At 38.0% G+C, this 12,819-nt stretch overlaps 1 long non-coding RNA gene across 1 annotated transcript; it reads left to right on the top strand.

Annotated features, from left to right (window-relative positions):
• Nucleotides 1–1,913: 1,913 nt before the first annotated feature.
• Nucleotides 1,914–5,576, top strand: LOC136284389 (uncharacterized). The gene is made up of 3 exons (XR_010719182.1): nucleotides 1,914–2,443; nucleotides 3,499–3,634; nucleotides 4,697–5,576. It is a non-coding gene; the product is annotated as an uncharacterized lncRNA (long non-coding RNA).
• The last annotated feature ends 7,243 nt before the right edge of the window (nucleotides 5,577–12,819 follow it).

Raw genomic sequence — 12,819 nt, forward strand, 5'->3', positions numbered from 1 at the left:
GACCATCAATAAAGTAATGCCAAAGCGAAACAAGGATATGAAATCCTCATCTGTACCCGTGACAATGCTTGTCGGAAATTTTCTTCTCGAGTATTTTCATCTCATCGAAACTCTTGAGACACGAGTGACATTGGAAGGGATTCATGAATAACGTGGAAAAAGATATTATAGCTAAACTGTTACGTGCCTGTAATTTAGTGTTAACAACTGAGTTGAAAACGTAAATCGTCCACCGTAAAGACTTACTCTGAACAGAAAAACGGAGCGATCGGAGGAATTGTGGGTTACCCTATTGATGGGAGCATGGTGACGAGAAAACTAGAATAAATTAGTTGAATGAAAAGCGCTTGTTGATACTGTGGGGATTAAGAGTGCCGATTGAAAGATGACCCGGGTCGACCCATTGTGAAAAAAGATAAAACAAGAGTTTATATAACCGTGGTATAACTGATATATTTAATCTCGACGTATTCCGAAGACATTTTTCAAAACTCGTTCAGTCAAAAAAAACGTATCAGGAACTGACCTGCAACAGAGAATATGATAATGTCATTTCTTCAAATGAAGTATGTATAGCAATTCCAGTAACATTTTCAAAATTCGGTGGGGCAAAGATTAGTACAGAAAAACTCCCCATTCAAGATAGTATGATAAAGTTAGGTACAAAATATGGCATTTCTAGGCGAGTAAGCAGGCTTATTTTAACTCTCTCCTTTCTTTGAGGGATACCCTGTAGTTGGAGGGTGGTTGAAAGTCGAAAGAAGTAGGCTTAGGAGAGGTCGCAAAACCCTGATGGCTAAGGTTAGGAGTATCACCCGCCATCAAGCCAGACTTGCCGATAAAAATGCAGAGGGCTTAACGTCAAGGGTAGTGCCCGCATGCAGCTTAGCCACTAACTTATCCAAGGGTGGGTTGCAAATGGCTCTCTGTAGAAAGCTCAAGGAGTGGGAAGGGTATGTTATTGGACCCCTTGTCTTACTGGCAGTCTTCTATGAGGCTGGAAGGAACTTGTCTTATTCATCTTGTTTGACAGCCTGGATTACAGGACTGGTGGTCAGGCTTGTACCCTTTCACACCTCAGCCACTGTTGGCTGCTGTTGGTCACAGCAAATCCATAAAAACAGCCTATTAAGACTGGTCTGATGAAGGTAGAAATTCTCTCAACAAAACATAAGGATGAAGTATGCAGTCATGTAAGGAGAAATTGTAAATAATGTCAAAGGCGTTTCAAGGGTTGATGGGATGGGGTTTGCAATATTCCTCAGTTATCGTCGAGAGTCACCGAAATCAGGGGTATTCAAGGCAGTTACACGGCAGCTATGGAATTTTGTGCAGTGGTCTTTTTGCAAAAGAATAATGGGCAAGTTGTCAGATCTTGAGGTCTTGATAAAAAAGAAACAGGACTGCTGTCTAGTGGGTAGGGTTAGAAGATCGTTTCAGTCGTTTACATTAACTGTTCATCATCGCTATCAGGTTGTCTGAAGGTTTGGAATTTCAGTTGGATAAAAATTGATCGTTAAAATGATGGTTTGGAATATCTGTATTTATCTACTTATGATCGATTGCTTAAGCTGATCTCTAAGCTGATCTCTCCTCTTCAGTACGGTTGCCTATTGGGGCAAAAACATAACTCAATTTCTCCAATGAAACACAACAATATTTTCCAGAACTAAACGAAATCTTCTAAAACACAACAATCTTTTCCATAAAACAACAAAATCTTCTGAAACACGACAACCTTTTCCAGAGCGCAACGAAATTTTCTGATACAGAAAATGCAAAGCTAGCAAAGCTAGCAAAGCTAACAAAAGCAAGCTAAACAATTCAAAGTACTGGTGACTAAACTTGTTGCTGAAAGCGACCGGAACCTGGGACTAGCTCGGGCTACATACTGCTAATTAAAGCGCCATTTTTGTACCGTTCATGTTGTGGAATTGAGCTAAATTAGCTTCTTCTAGTTCAGTAAGCGATCATCTAGAAGAAGAAAGCATAGTTTCATATTATTTTTTAAGAGATACGTATTAAGGTAGCACTGAATTTCTAGCGAAGTGTCATGGCATCACGACGTGTGTATGAACGTTGAAAAATACAGTTTGTAGGTTGAAGCATTTGAACTTTAACGCGATGATTGCCATATTTTGACATGGACGTTGTCCAGAAACAAATCATGAATGAGCTAAGTGGCCCAGGATTTCCAATACGTGGTTGTATTGATGGATGGAGTCGAAAATGATGTGGCTAACAGTCAAAAGGTCGAACAACCATCCAGAAACTACTTTCAATTTTTGAACTGTGTTGCAGGGTTAGAAGGCTGTCCAGTGAAACTGAGGACTGACTGTGGAACAGAAAATGGTGTAATGGCAGCTTTGCAATGTACATTTCAATAAGATGCAGAAGCACACAAGTATGGGTCATCTCCGATGAACCAAAGGATTGAGGGCTGGTGGGTATTTTACAGAAGAAATAGTTTTTATAAAGCATGTAGGAAATGGCTAGAGCATAAAAGAAAAGCTTGATTGCTCAAGCTGCTTCTTAAGTGCTTTACGACGGAACAGAACACTGTCAAGGCTTCACTATTTGTTTTATAATAAAGAATCTATTAAATTTCCCATGCTTTGCTTTCAATTTTCAAAACAAACTTTAGGTGATAAATTATGACTGGTCCCTAATGGGGGCATAGTTTTTTTTTTTTAGTTTATGGTACTAAATTTGTCTTCCATTGAATTTTGCCCACTCCTGTTTGTTTCACAGTGCCTCTTTTGAGTCAGTTTTTTTTTTGTTTTGGAGAAGATCACATTAAGCTATCCTAGATATAATGTAGTTAGTCAAAATGCTTTCCAAGTCTTAATATGGTAAAGATGTTGTGGCACTTTATATGGCACTTTTTATAAACAAGGATTTTCTTCAAGATTTTCTGAAATTCATTGCTCAGCCCTTTGTGACTTTGAGATGAGAGTGACTCTTAAATGTAGTGTGCATTTTGATTGAGTATTTAAAGGAATCACAAAAGACATTCACAATGACTAAATAATAACTCTAAATGAAAACACAAACAAAGTCTACTTTTTAAAGAGCAGGAAGGTTTGGGTGATTTACCTTCTACACCCTAACATCATAATATACACTCTCCATACTGTTCTATATATACAAGAATAATTTGTTTGGCAATTGAGAGCATCTTCAGGCGGTGATTATTTCCTTTTCCCTTGTGATCTTCCTGTTTGATTCATGGTTGATAGTGTACAGAAAAATTAAATGCTAGTCAGCTTTAAGTGGTTAAAGGGTTGTCACCATTGGGTTAAGTATAACATCTGACCAGGTGAGAGATTGATGTGAGTTTCCTGAACCACTAATAGAGCAAAGTAAAGCAATACCATTGCAATGGATACTAAGTTGAAAATATCCTATCTCACAGAACACCATGTGTTGCATGACATTCCAAATAACTACTACTGAACAGAAGTCAACAGACATGACACACTGATGCTCTCTTCTCAGGGGCAGCCTAAGTGAGGCCTATACCCTGACATTAGGCAACGGAGATCTGTCTGTGTACCGTCCCATGAATGGGGAAGAGTTTGGAGACTGAGTTGGTGGAGGATGGATGCTGGTCATAAAGATCAATGACAAACAGGTAATGCAAACATATTGAGGGCTCCAAAATGCCATTAACTCATAGAATGTTCACTCTTTATCACCTGGGAAGGGGAGGGGGTGGGACAGTTTTCATTGTGTCCAATAAAATTTGTCTGATTCTCTTTTCTCCCCTCCCCCTCCCCCAAGGGCTCTGTAATGTTGTAATAACCCCTCCCCTCCCACTGGCAGTCAATTTTCTAGAGTTTTTCCTTTCTACTATGTTATACTCTGATCCCCTTTCTGTTAGCACCGAAAACTGTGTGATTCTCCCCAAAATCTTCTGACACCCCTATCCCCCAGGCGATAAAAAATGAGTGTTTCCTTATGGGGGTATTGTTTTTTTAAGTTTTTGATATTCTCTCTAATTTTGCTCACTCCTGTTTGTTTCACAGTGCTTCTTTTGAGTCAGGTTTTTTTCTAGAAGAGTTCACATCCAGAAATCCTGGCTAAATATACTGCAGTTAGTCAAAATGCTTTCCAAGTCTCAATACAGTAAAGATATTGTGGCACTTTATATGGCACTTTTTATTAGAAAAGAATGTCTTCTGAAATTTTTAAAGTTCATGGCTCAGCCTTTTGTGACTTTGAGACAAGAGTGACTCCTAAATGTTGTGGGCATTTCAATTGAGTATTTAAAGTAATCACAATTAAGGGCAATCATGTTGACTAAATAATAACTCCTAATGAAAACAAAAACAAAGCCTACTTTCAAATAGCAGGAAGACTTGAGTGATTAACCTTCTACACTCCAACATCATAATGTATATTCTCCATACTGTTCTATATATACAAGAATAATTTGTTTGGCAGTTGAGAGCTTCTTCAGTTGGTGATTATGTCCTTTACCATTGTGACCTTCCTGTTTGATTCATGGTTGATAGTGTAGGGAGAAATTAGATACTGGTCAGCTCTTAGTGGTTAAAGGGTTGTCACCATTGGGTTAATCAAGTATAGCATCTGACTACATGAGAAATTGGCGAGTTTGCTGAACCACTGATAGAGCAAAGTGAAGTGATACAAATGTAATGGATGCTAAGTTGAAAATTTCCTTATCTTGCAGGACACCTTTAGCTAGGATTCAAATGCATGGTCTTCCAGGTCTTCAGTCTCTCCTGAATATGGAGTCACAAGATTGGATCACTTAGAGACCCTGTGACCAACCTACTGGAGCACATCCTTTACCAAAATCTGCCTTACCATGAAGGTTGATAGACAAGGAAACTGTGAATAAATCGTGGACACTTTTTAAAACATTCAAATGGGTTTTGAAGATAATTAAATTCCTCTTTATAAAAAAAGTGCACTTTTACATGTTAACATAGGCAGCCAATGGGTAAATCTCGGATAGAGTTGATTGCTGGGGTGATGTTGGGTGATTAGTCAGAATTCACATTTTGGTTATCATTTGACCTGCACTATTACTTTAACTTCACTTTTGCTACCAAAGTGTACACCTTTTATGGCAGATTTTTAACATAACATTTTTATGAATGTGCTGCAGGTTGTGAATAAGTTTCACACTCCATTCCTCCTTGCTCTTTTCAAATAATATTCCATTGGATTGCAGTTGAATCCCCACAAAATTGCAAATGAATGACTGGCTGGTTGGCTATCAGTTTACAGGGTCCTTTTAAATAACATCTGACCTTTATTGCCAAGTCATATTCTCAATTTCATAGTCAGTGTAGTCTTTTATACAAGTCTACCTAATATTTTAAAGAGATGTGACCATCTTGTTTCTGCTGCTGACAATGAGCAAAACCTGTAGCATACTTGTTGCCTTTTGTGTTACACTTTCTTAGAGAGATCTAGGCACAATTTGAATTTGTTTAATTCTTAACTTTTTTAATTATTAAAAGATGCTTGGTAGTGATTGTGCCACTTACATATTGTACTGTAGTGGACAGGTGTCATTCTGTCCTTATTATCAGCTCAGTAAATAGTTGGAAATGATAGGAATTCAGAGTCTTTGTCCATTTATATACTTAAAGGTCTGTTTCCTTCTCCTGATGCAAAAGTTATTATCTTGTTAACATTTTCAGTCATATCTGGTTCTTGTTATTGAGTATCTGCAGCAGTAATAGCTAGGTTCACCATACAACTGATAGGACACAACTATAAAGAAACAATCCCCTGCACCACCAACATCTAATATTCTCTAGCCAATTTGAGCTAATGGAGATTGTAAAATTAATCAAGATGGTTTGGATTATTTACTTGAGTGACAGGTCTCGGGTTTAACTCGATATCTCCTGAAGTAAGTAACTTTGCCCTTGAAACAAAATACTTGTGATTTCGTTTCTTACACTTTATTGAACAACATTGAACAACATGTACAAATTCATCATGAAAAATAACTGATACTTCACATGTCTTTTTATGCTTTGCAGTTCTTGTTTTGAAAACATAAACACAATCAAATGCAAAATACAACCTTGGACCTTATACACGAGTGATTTCAACTGGTTAACTTCTTTACAGTCTGGTTTTAAGATAATTACGGTATTCAAGACATAAAATCGTTTTCAACGCTGACGAATGTGGCAAACTTTGCACAATACGAGACCTTACATACCTCTTAATCGCTCTAATCTTGTTTAATAAGTTCAGGATTTTCTTCTACGGTAATCTCGATGGTTCACTATCACGAAAGACGCTTTGCTAATACGATTGGACTTTAACCTACTTCTTCGTTCCCGTATGATTTCTGTCACCATCAGATCAGTCTTCTGACTGTGTTTCGTTCTGCTTGGCCACAAGAGTGTTTTGCTTGGATATTATGGACTGATCAGTTGTGTTACTCGTGTTTCTAATAGCTTTGTTTAACCCTGTGTTTGATTTATACTTTAGCTGATACGAGTGCTCATAGTTTCCCTTTTGAGTTCGATCAAAGTTTCGCTTGTAAGATTAGCTCGTAAAAGGTTCACCATTTATAAACCCAATGTGAGCTTGGAGGATCGACGAGCTGACTTCTCGAGGGGTCAAACACTCTTCGCATTCAGCATCTACACAGCTTACTACCATGTGCTTACTACGACGAGTATTAGTCGAAACTTTCTCGAAGGAAAATCGAATTCTATTTCAACGTCGCGGCAGTTACTTCGGAAAGTCGACAGACGCGTCCCAGTATTATCTCGGGAAGTCGATAGCAATTGGTCTGCCGTTGACATATCGACTTGTTTACATCTGAGTGAGTGACATATTTGCATATTCTGACCCCTGCTAACGGTCGTTTCTACGCTTCGCGTTTCCACAACCAAAAATAAAGTGGGTCAAGGAATCAAAATTACGCTTCTCTTTGTTTTGTAGTTAATCAAAGGAAGATCTATCTTTCTTGAGAGATTTATCACTTGTACTCTCACAAGTGGCGGTCGTGACCGAAGCGTTACATTGAATTTGTTGATAGGTTCGTGACGGAAGTACAGAAATATGATAGGTGATTTGGGTTGATTGATTGTGAGATCGGAGTTACTCGTGAGTAGGAAAGTGAAAATGCTGTACATCAAACCAGTGTTTGTCAGGAGATCATTTACGACATGGCCATTAACTCACTTCTCCTCTAACCTTTCGTCAACAGATTGTCTGGTAGATGACAATTTTGAATAACTTCAAGTGTTAAAGTGAGGGCTAGACACAAAAGCTAAAATTACAGGAAATGAATAGCAGACCGTGACAAAAGCGACCACTTATCATTTTATTGCCAGCGGAATTTTGAGGGGGGATCACATGGTTTTCAGGTGAACAGTGAGGGGCTCTGTAAGTCACGAACAGACCTTAAGAGGCACTGTAGAAAATCGAGTGTTTTTTTTATTTTTTTTTCCCCATTCACCCCTATTCCCTTCTTTAGAACCTCGCCACGCATGCTACATTCACCAGATAGGGGTCAATCATTCAAATTCAATTGGTAGAATGTACGGAAAATGTATGTAACCTGATATTCCATTGTATAAGCTTGACTGTCGTGCAGCTGTAAAAGAAACTTCTTGTTCTGCTTAGTGTCAAACTGTTATACTTCAAATTCTGTTGTATATACCAAGGGCAGTCATGAAGTGGAATACCTCTTGTTGATCGCATGAATACGGCTAGCAAATCCCACGACCTACTCAAGATTATTAGTTAGTTTGTATTTCATCGATGTTTTTTAGTGTGGATGAAAGACAACAACGATTAAAAAAAGTATTCATTTTCGAACGGAAAAGCAATAGTTGGCGAGTCTCATACTATTCCCCTTCAGGAGATGACTAGGTACATATCGTTAGCGCAATTCAAGAACACATTTTGTCAAGGATGGAAACATACCCCCAAGGACTTCTTTATTTCAACAGGTACAAACATTAATTAAGACATCAATTTAATAAAAAGTTCTCAATCTAATCCAATGCAGCAGCTTCCGAGATTATCTCAGTTGTAATCAAAGTCAACTTGCCAATCATTTCACCTTTAAGGGAGATGGAAACAGTTAATAAACCTTGGCAAAGGCAATTCTTTTGTACACCTTTTAGGGCTGAAATACCCATTTTCGGACCAAATCACATGAACAACAGTTATGACTATTGAAAGATAAAATGATTACTGAATGAGCACGGTATAGCAAACGCTTCAAGAGAAGTCGGAAATTTTTACAAGAACTCTGTCGCTCATGTGCAATTTTGCCATCCAGTATCTTGGATGGCTAGCGATTCCGTATAATTTTGGGAAAAGCCACATTTGATTGATAACACGTTATCCAGCACTTTAGAGCAATTTGCAATTGAGGGCCTCTTCATACGAGCCCAGCTGACCGGGCTGGCCCGCTTACCGGGACGAATTTCGCCTTGGGTTCACATGAGAAAATTCAGCCTGCTTCTCAAACTTCCTAACTTAGTATTAGAACTTTGTTGAGAAATGTGACGCTAATCCAATAATTACTTTGGTGTTTAGTGGACGAATTTTATAAGTTTATACATACACTGAAATCAACTATTTTTTGTTCTGTATTACGTTTATTTCGTCTGCATTGTGTTCCATGGCAATTGGATTTCTCTCAGCAAATCATAATGTGGAGGGCTTTTGGATCGGCAATAGAATTTGAGAATAATTCACCATTGCTCAGGTCAAATGTCTCGTCAGTCGTTACGCTCTAGAATTAAATTACGGTTTTAGTACCTTCTCCCAAAAATGAGAATAATTCGCGGCTCGTCATCATTGTCTGTGTTTAAATATCCTCTTCAAGCACGCACTAAAGACGCACACAGAGAATTAAGAGGAAGAGAATCATTTGTGTTTCTCTACAAAGTCTAATGGAAATTTTATGTACTATCAGTACGCATGACCTCGAAAATGCCAGTATAAATAAAGTGTTTTAGTTTAAACTTTCTGGGAAACTGAACTACTTCTTTAAGACTCTTCCTTTCCGAGCAAACATATAAACAATGATAAAACATACTTTCCCTTTCCAGACTTTTCTCTTTTGTTCACGGCAAAATTAAGCAACACTGATATTTACTCTGAGTTGTTTTTCAGCTACAGCAAGAAAAGTTTCGCTTAGGACTCGCCGAGGTCTTGAAGAATTCAAATATGTTCTTACTTGGACAGTGTCTCCTACACTGATTCATGAGTTCGCCTACTTCTTCAGTTGGTCGTAAACTCGATATGTGTATCAAAGCAACCATCTTAGACATCATGTTGAATCACAGCTATTTTGCTATTATGAAATATGTACAACAAGCAGCGAATACAGAATCATGCTCGATAATTTAGCTGTCCTCTTTTCTGATAAACGATAGAGATGTTATTTGCATTCCTCGAGAAGAATTTTGATTTATTTCATTCCTTCACAACAATTTAAGATCTTATACAGGTGCTTCTTCTGGGATTGAACTAGGCCAACAGGTTTCGTTAATGTCGATTAATGATATCCCTATTGACGAAAATAACGAGAGAGAGAGAGAGACTTCACATATGCCATGTCCTTCTTGCTACCCTTCACCACTCAGAGTGGTAGAGTACAATCAAACATACATGCGTTGGTTTTTTCCTCTAAATTTGACGTTCCTTTTAAGATTTGTTACCCGGCAATGGAGCAATTCTCGATGAAGTAAATGTAGGAATCATCCACTACATAACAGTGTGGCAAATGCTGCAAAGACCATTTAAATCTGAGCAGTTTTTTAATACGTTCTGCTCAAACTATTTGACAGATGCAATATCGTGTGATTATTAACTTTACTGATCGATTCTCAAAAAATATATTTCCATCTCGCTTATGCTCCTAATTAAGCTTTCCTAGCCACTTTCAAAAGTAGACATTTTAGTAATAAAGAACCAAATCATGTTCTGCAAGTCCATCAGTCTTTTTACGCGAGCCCATCCTGTGAAGGAGGGGTTGGGGAGAAAGTTCTTTTGAAAAAGGATAATTTAGAGTAATCATACTAAAACTTCCGGGAGCAAAAAGTAGGATAAATTTCTAACTTAATCAGAGTACGTAATATTACTGATATATTTAATCTCGACGTATTACGAAGACTTTTTGCATAACTCTTTAGGGTCAAAAATACTTTTCAGGGAACTGAATGTGATAATGACATTTCTTCAAATAAAGTATGTAGACCAATTCCGGTAACATTTTCGAAATTCGGTTGGGCAAAGATTCGTACGGAAAAACTTCTCCATTCATTCCCATGGCTGGAGGGTAGTTGAGTGTCAAAAGCGGCTAGGTTTTCGCTTGAAGGTGGGCATCGCCACAATGGCCCTGCCTGCGCTTTAAATGAAAAGTCTTTCATTAATGCATTGCCATTTGGCTACAATGATTAAAATAGAAAATTCTTGAAAGATTTGGTCGTTGGTATCGATGGTTATTCCGCGTCTGCCAGTAAACGCTGATAATTCTATTATGGTAAAGAAAATAATTGCTATTGGTCAGTTGGTTGCAGGAAATCCATGAAAACAGCCTATTAGGATTGGTCTGATGAAGGTAGAAATTCTCTCAACAAAGTGTAAGGATGGAGTATGCAGTCGAGTAAGGAGAAATTGTAACGAATGTCAAACGCGTGTCAAGGGTTAATAGGATGGGGTTTGCAATAGCTCTACAGTTATCGTCGAGACTCACTGAAATCAGGGAGTACTCAAGACAGTTAAACAGCAGCTGTAGAAAATCTATTTCGTTTTTAAATTTCATGTAACAACTTCTCTCCTCCTCTCCCCCTTCATGTTCTTTTAGTATTCATGCGCGGCGCACACATTTCACAAATTAGCCAATCACGTCAAAGAACTCCAACCTTGACATTGGAAAACTGACGTGGACATCTTTCGTGTACTTTAAGTTTGTTTTTCGCAGAGTTTTAGTTGGTTGTTTTTGAGCTTTCGTTTCGTTTATATACTTATGATTTATTCCTTAACTCTTTAACTCCCATGAGTCACCAAGACAGAATTTCTTCTTACACTATCAATTCAGTATTAAGTAGACAAGTGAAGAGCTTCAGATTGTTCCTCCTGGAACTGCATGAGTTGCCTCCTTTAGGAATTCGTTGATTTGAAAAAAACTATTAAAAATGAGTTTTTCAATACACCCAAACCCTTCGAGCTGGGCCTTCACCCAAGCAATCCTGATGAATTAGGTGTCATACCCTTCTCATTTTTAAAGACACCATTTTGACAGAAGAACAAATCAAGGCAAGCCCTGAAGGGGCCCGCCGCGGAGCGGCATACCACGACTTCTTTGTGAGAAGATACAACATTGATATTTGAAAATCTTCTCACAAGTAATCAACGCCCCGATGACGAGACAAGAGAATCGTTAAAGATGATAATATTTACACACTCTTCAGAACTCACGGGTGAGTTTCCGAATATTATTCACCTGAGAAAAATTCAAGTTGCCTAGAAATCAAGGTTGATCTAAAAATGCGCAAAAACTGTGTTTTTGAAATCAAGGTTGATTTCAAGGTTGAAATTCATGAGCTGCCTTGAAATCAAGCTTGCTTTCAAAATATGACTGAACTGTTCGTCAAGGTTGATTTCAACTTTCCATGATTTAAGGTAAAAACTTTTTCGTACTTCTCAAGAAAGGTTACGCGGTCACACTACAAATACTATTTCTGTGTGGAATTTCTTGATGGTGGAAAGTGAAAACAACATTTTCCAGTTTTCTTTTTTGGAAAAACAGCGCAGTTTATGAATTTCATGGGGGTATTGATATTTCCCTTTAAACGAGAGGGCAGAGTTTCTCGTCATCCTCGGTCTGCAAAAGCCGGTATTATACACTGGAAATTGTATGTCAACAAGCACGCGACATGTGACTTTAAAATCTCCTCTCCTGTTACAGTTTCCTAATTGTGAACTGGGTGATAATGATAATAGACAATCAAATTATACACTAATGTTTTGTGCTGTGCAAAAGCCATATTTTCCGGTTTTAGCAAATCTCCAAAGTAATAAACCAAGGGAGAAAGAAACGCTACATTTTCCCATTAAAATTTCGCCTACATGCTTTTCTTTAAACGAGAAATTTACCATCCCTACAGAAAATCTCGAAACTTGTTTACATTTCTCAGCTTTCTTGATCAATCATCTTGTATAACGAGCTATAAAATGAAGGCTTATTTGTATAAGTGACCGCTTAGAGCCAGAATTGCGTGACAGGTGTAGTTGAGAGAGGCTTGCAGCAATCGATATAGATTTTAAAAGGCATCCAAGACAAAGATACGGCAGTACCCAAAATTTTTTTTGATGGTTTTCAGAAATGAAATGATGGATTATAAAGAGGAATTAAAATTAGTGTTGTAACCTTCTAGCAAGGGGAGATATTTGACCTCAAACTTACCAAATATTTGGATGAATCCGAAAAGTTTAGAAACACAATCATTTATTATAACATAGCTAGTAAATTTGTGTAATCAAATTCAATTGCGCGAGCGTGCTTCATATTCCTATTGTGCACGCTCATGACGTCAGCAAACAAATCCGTCCAGAAAAAGATTTTCCATCGGGTTGAAAATGTTATAAAAACAATCGGTTCATACGTCAGCTGTGCGTTCATCAAGATATGAAGCACTTGGCCGGGAAGTTTGAAGAGCACTCAAGAAGCTAGAGTTGCTCTCGGCTACGCTACGCAACTCTTACGCATCTTTCGTGCTCTCCAAACTTTCCGCGTGCTTCATATCTCGATGAACGCACGCTGACGTATGAACCAATTGTTAATTTGCC

The sequence above is a fragment of the Pocillopora verrucosa genome, chromosome 11 (genome assembly GCF_036669915.1).
Source record: "Pocillopora verrucosa isolate sample1 chromosome 11, ASM3666991v2, whole genome shotgun sequence".
Lineage (NCBI taxonomy): Eukaryota > Metazoa > Cnidaria > Anthozoa > Scleractinia > Pocilloporidae > Pocillopora > Pocillopora verrucosa.